General features: G+C 37.5%; 1 non-coding gene across 1 annotated transcript; it reads right to left on the minus strand.

Moving 5' to 3' along the window:
- Nucleotides 1–4049: 4049 nt before the first annotated feature.
- Nucleotides 4050–4213, minus strand: LOC130042288 (U1 spliceosomal RNA). Its single transcript, XR_008795215.1, has one exon. It is a non-coding gene; the product is annotated as a U1 spliceosomal RNA (small nuclear RNA).
- Nucleotides 4214–6555: the final 2342 nt, after the last annotated feature.

A 6555-nucleotide genomic window follows, 5' to 3' on the forward strand; every position in this document is an offset into this window, starting at 1 on the left:
ATACAAAAAAAAAAGAAAAAACAAAAAACAAAAAAAAAAACACTAGAGCAGAGTTTCTCACAAGTGATTTTTTATGACCCTTTTAAAGCAAAAAATTCTTTCTAGACCTCCCCTAGGGCTGAAATCATTCATTGTACTGTTTAAACATTTTAAAACATAAACCAGATCTAACTCTTTTTTCTTATATTTATTATAAACTCCAAAACAAATAAAATTTAAGGGGCCAGAGCAATAGTACAGCAGGTAAAGAGCCTGCCTTGCTTGCAGCAGACCCCATATTCAATCCTAAGCATCACATATAGTCCACTGAGCAATACCAGGAGTTATTACTGAGTACAGAGTCAGGAGTAACCTCTGCCTTGCACGCAGCCAACATGGCCGACCCGAGTTCGATTCCTCCGCCCCTCTCGGAGAGCCCGGCAAGCTACCGAGAGTATTCGATATGCCAGACACAGTAACAACAAAGCCTCCAATGGAGACGTTACTGGGCCTGCTCGAGCAAATCGATGATCAACGAGAGGGCCTTTACTTTACTTTACTTTTTATCACCAGATTAGACTCCAAAACCAAATAAATAAATAAAACTTCAAAAATTTACAAATTAAATATAAAACTATAAATGAAAGTAATTTAGATTAACAACATTAATTTATTGTTGTGGAAGATGTGTTCGGTTAAAACTAAATCACCGTTGTTGAGTTTCAAAGTGGAAAAATGTAGTTTAAGTTTCAGTTTTATGCTTAATCTATTTCTATACTTTGATTACTACAAAAAATAGTTCATGGATGTACATTCATTATAAATGAAACTATTTTTTTTAATTTTATTAGTGAAGCACCATGAGGTACAGTTGTAGATTTACAAATCTTTGTGCTTGGGTTTCGGTCATACAATGATCAAATACCCATCCCTCCACCAGTGCCCATTTTCCACCACCATGGATAATATCCCCCCCCACCCCCCCTCCCACCCTGCCTCTGTGGCAGGGCAATCCCCTGTGTTCTCTCTCTCCTTTTGGGTGTTGTGGTCTGCAAAAGAGGCATTGAGTGGCAAACATGTTCAGTCCATAGTCTACTTTCAACATGCATTTCCCCTCCTGGGAGGATCCTCCAAACACCCTTTATTTGGTGCTCCCTTCTCTATCTGAACTGCCCTTTCCCCTAGAATACCCAGCTGGCCTCTAAGCTATGGAGTAATCCTCCTGGTGTTGATCTCAGCTATTCTTGGGTATTAATCTCATATTTTGTTGCTTTATATCCCCCAGATGAATGCAGTCTTTCTATGTCTATCCCTCTCTTTCTGACTCATTTCGCTTAGCATGATACTTATAACTGAAACTTTTTTGCTACCAAATGGTAGAAATACTGGAGTATACTTGTTTTGTTTCTTTCGGGGCCATACCAGTTGTGCTCAGGACTTATTTGTGGCTCTGTAGTGGAAATCAGTCCTGATAGGACTCAGGAAATCATATGGGGTGCTGGGGGATTGAACTCAGGTTGATCTGTGCTAGACAAGTACCCTACCTACTTGTGTCATTGCTTCAGCTCCCATTTTGTTTTTGTTTTTGTTTTTCTCATATTTTACACCTTTGATATCATGACAGAGAAGATGACAGATGAGAACTGAGAGTCTCTGAAATAAGGTCATTTACAAATATCTGACCTTAAGAGTTAGTGTTTTCTTTACACCACAGAGACTGGCCTATATCCACAAGAACAAAAGCAACCGTTGCTGACGCAGATGTTGCAAGAAAGGGACCCTCCTTCACTGCTGATGGGAATGCTGACTGGTTCAGCCCTTTTGGAAAACAGTAGGGACGATTCTCAAAAAATTAGAAATTGAGCTCCCATTTGATCCAGCAATACCACTCCTGGGAATATATCCCAGAGAGGCAAAAAAGTATAGTCAAAGTGACATCTGCAATTGTCTGTTTATTGCAGCACTCTTTACAATAGCCAGAATCTGGAAAAAACCTGAGTGCCCGAGAACAGATGACTGGTTAAAGAAACTTTGGTACATTTACACAATGGAGTACTATGTAGCTGTTAGAAAAGACGAAGTCATGAAATACAAGTGGTACTACATGGAAAGTATCATGTTAAGCGAAATGACTCAGAAAGAAAGAGATTGACATAGAAAGATTGCATTCATCTGGGGAACATAAAGTAACAAAATAGGAAACTAACATCCAAGAACAGCAGAGATTAGTACCAGGAACTTTACTCCATGACTTGGAGTAAATCACACATACTAGGAGTAAACCACACATACTAGGGGAAAAGGGAGCTCAGATAAAGAGGAGAACAGCAAGTAAGGGTGTTGGGAGGATCCTCCCAGGATGGGAGAAGCATGCTGAAAGTGGACTATAGACCCAACATGATTGCCACTCAATGTTTCTTTTGCAGGCCACAACACCCAAAAGGAGAGAGAGAGAACAGAGGGGAATGTCCTGCCACAAAGGCAGGGTGGGATGGGGGGGGATGGGGGGTGGGAGGGATACTGGGATCCGTGGTGGTGGGAAATGGGCACTGGTGGAGGGATGGGTATTTGATCATTGTATAATTGAAACCCAAGCACAAAAATGTGTAAGTCTGCAACTGTACCACATGATGTCTCACTATTAAAAAATTTAAAAAAAAAAAAGAGTGTGCTACCAGTGAGCAATCCTTAATGCCAAAATACTACTTGAAAACTGTATTTATTTCAACATGAAATTAGCATGACAGTACAAATGAAGTGAGAACTTTAACATATATTTAATCAAAATATTGTGCCAAAAACTGGAACAAGACATATGTATATGAAATTACTTTTAAAAATGTTTCTAATTTTAAAAAACTAGTTTTTCCACTTCAATCCTGAGCTCATATACTTCTGGAGATAAAGAAGGAACTAAAGAGTTATTTTATTTATCTCCTTGGAACACCGTCTGTCCAATATTCCAACCATTATTGGCAAAGAGAGAAAAAGAATTAATGAAGAAATAAGGAAAATTTATTTTTAAATAAATTTTTTAAAAAATTTATATAAAGAAAATTTGTATAAAGAAAATTTCCCTTCCACCTCCAAAACAAGGCAAACAGGTTCAGACAGAAAAACAAGTTTGACATAGGTTATCACAGGCCATATTGTTTTCCAGAGAGGCCCAGAACTATGGTTGAATTAAGAATTGAGCTTGAGAAAGCAGAATTTCACACAGTTAGTGGTTCCTAAAGTTGATCAAAATTGATCATAAATCAAATTTTGTTAATATCGTTTCCATTCTGCTTCAATTTAGAACATTCCAATTACCACAAAATTGTTATTTGTATAGAATGACCTGAAAGCATTTGGTTTTCACTTGGCACAAACACATCATTCATATTATTCAGACTCCTTCTGTTGATTTCTCATTAGCCACTACAAAATAGCACATTACTCAGGTCATTTTCATGATGTGCCATCAAACTACTTACTGTAGGGCCGAACTGGTGGTGTTTTGCATGTGAGAGTCCCTGGGTTTGAGCACCTGTTGACTCTCCAAGCATCACAGGAAGTGGCCCCTACAACAACAAATGGGGGGAAAAAAATCCAAAACCAGAACCAAACTCTTGTACCCAAAGGGATAGCTTCAGTGGTTAGAAGCTTCCCTTCCAAACTTAAGATCTCAAATCCAATCCTCAGCCCTCCATTATGCATTGAGTTTGCTCTTGACAGCTCTGGTGTCAGTGAGAAGCAATTTCCCATTTCTCCCCAGGTAGGTAGAGTGAACACCAAAACAAAAGGGATGTGGTCAAACTTAGGACTCTCAAAATCAAAATCCAGCTGCTGCTTTATTCTGTGATTTACTCTAACTTAACCCTAAAACTTTCCAAATAGAGTGTTAACCAGAAAGGTCTTTTTAAATTATTTGAAATTCTTGAGTAATCAATAGGAAACAAAAAAGAATTAAATCTAGGTATTATGTTCTGAATTACAAAAGGAAAAAAATCAGTCTCAGACAAGTTCACTTCCAATTGCCAAACTGCTTCTGAGTTACTCTTTTTAAACTTTTTTCCCTGCTTATTCTTTAGGAGACAGTATATATCAGTCCCCCACTACCACAAATTCTGCAGCCTAGTTTCCCACATTTAGGGAAATCACAGGGATCATAACATCCAGAGTGTAATGGATAGGCCTTGTCCTGAGAAAACAATCTTTGTGATTATTGTATCTCCCCCTGCCAGGCAGGTATGAGTTGCCTTTTATAGAAGACTGAAGTTTATTCAAGAAATCAAAATTCATAACAAATAAAAACAAAAGTCATTAAAGATCAATTCAGAAAAACAAAAGAAGAAAATTCATATATATATATAAAAAAAACGGGGGCTGGAGTGATAGCACAGTGAGTAGGGCGTTTGCATTGTATGTGGCCGACCTGGGTTTGATTCCCAGCATTGCATATGGTCCCCTGAGCACTGCCAGGAGTAATTTCTGAGTGCAGAGCCAGGAGTAACCCCTGTGCATCACCGGGTGTGACCCAAAAAGCAAAATAATAATAATAATAATATAATGATAATAATAAAATTAACCAAGCCAGGATCCCAGTGCCTATCTTATTCTCCATTAAAACAACTGACTAAAAAAACAAAAACCAAAAAACTGACTCAGTGTTAGAGGAATACTTCAATGGAATGAGTGAAACAAAGCACCACTTGGTCCCCCAATTACCACTGGGTAAGCACCGCCCAGTGTGGTCTAAAAAACAAATAAGAAAGAAAGAAAGAAAGAAAGAAAGAAAGAAAGAAAGAAAGAAAGAAAGAAAGATATTCTCCGACCCATTTTCACTCCTCTGTATTTGTCCAGGAGATACTAAGAGACATATTCACAAAGATTCATAGAAAGAATTCAAAGAAAGTTCACAACTCTTTCATTAATAATAGTCTTAAACTGCAACAATACAAATGTCAAACAGGAAAATGAATATGCTATTATATACTAATATGATTGAATACTACTCAACAATAAAAAGAAACACTGCTGATGTGCTTAACAACCTGGATAAATGGCACAGGCACAAAAGAAGCCAAACAAGAAAGACTACCTCCTGCATGAATTCATTTAAACAAAGTTCAAAAGTAAGAAAAATGAATGTAGTGGTTACAAGAGTAAGAATAGCAGTTGCTTAGGGAGAAAAGGGGAAAATGACAATTATCTAGAAATGGATATAGGGAATTTTCTGGAATGACATAAAGTTGTATATCCTGGCCCGAATATGGACTACATGGGTTTATCCATTTTCCAAGAGAAACCATAAATTTATAACATGTGTATCTTTTGTTTTGTTTTGTTTTCTGAACACATTCAGTGGTGTCAGGGCTTACTCCTAGCTCTGTGCCCAGAGATCACTCCTGACAGAGCTTTGGGGATCTATGGGCTACCAGGGATTGAACCTAGGTCTGTGCAGGGTAAGCACCTTATCCTACTTTACTATCTCTCTATCCCGTATCTATCTGCAATAAAAATATGCTTAAGTAAAAAGAAGAAAGTATCACTAAAAAAAGAACTTCTGCTAGGTCTGGAGATTTAATTCATTATTATGGAATGAATCATATCATCTTCCATGAATCTGCCAATAGACTTTTAACTTTAATTTTGACCCCACGCATAACATATGGTCTTCTAAACACTTCTAGTAGTGATTCTTGAACACAAAGCTAGAAGTTAGTACTGAACACTGCAGGATATGGACAAAAAAACCAAAGAAATGATTGCTTAAATCTAATGCTGAAAGTTTCCTCTTTCTAACCAATGTACATGATTTTCAGTTTATTGTCTTTTTGATGGGGGTGGGTGGGTGAGGAGGTTGGACCACACTCAGCCATGCTCACGGTTTACTCCTTACTCCTGGCTCTGCACTCAGGAATTACTCCTGGCAGTGTTTAGGAACCATAAAGGATGGCAGGGATTGAACTCTGGGTAGGTCACATGCAAGCAAGTTCCCTACCTGCTGTACTATGTCTTCAGCCCCCTAGTTTATTCTTTATATTTCTTCATTAAACATAGATTGAGCCCTTCTAATAGTAAGGCAAGGTACTTAGTGAAGCTGATAGACAATGGCATCAATCTAGTTGAGAATATAAATTCTCCTGAACTGGTGCACTGAATATATATTTTCCAATTTATATAAATTCCTTTATTTAACAAATATTTCTTGAGGCCTTGATATGTACAAGGAAATGCTCTAGTACCCAGTGGTGTGGTACTAACATGAATATTACTCTCTGCTGAGAGTTTCCTTGGCATTTAGAAGAGACAATGAAAAAGAAAGCAAATATATACAAAGGTAATTGAAGGTGGTGATGAATGCAATGAAGAAAATGAAATATTTGATTATGCTTACTCATTTCTAGAAAGGGTACGTGAGTCACGTGTTTGCATGTCAAATTATATGTCACATTTAGTTCCATATGAGCTAAGTACAATTAAAACACAATTTCAAAACACAAGAGCATGAAGTCCTACTCCACTGGTATGCTTTTATATACATTTTATTTTCTCATACCTCTTTTTATTTTGAGGGAGGATGTGGACTCA

Source organism: Sorex fumeus, unplaced genomic scaffold (genome assembly GCF_029834395.1).
Source record: "Sorex fumeus unplaced genomic scaffold, SorFum_2.1 ptg000098l, whole genome shotgun sequence".
NCBI lineage: Eukaryota > Metazoa > Chordata > Mammalia > Eulipotyphla > Soricidae > Sorex > Sorex fumeus.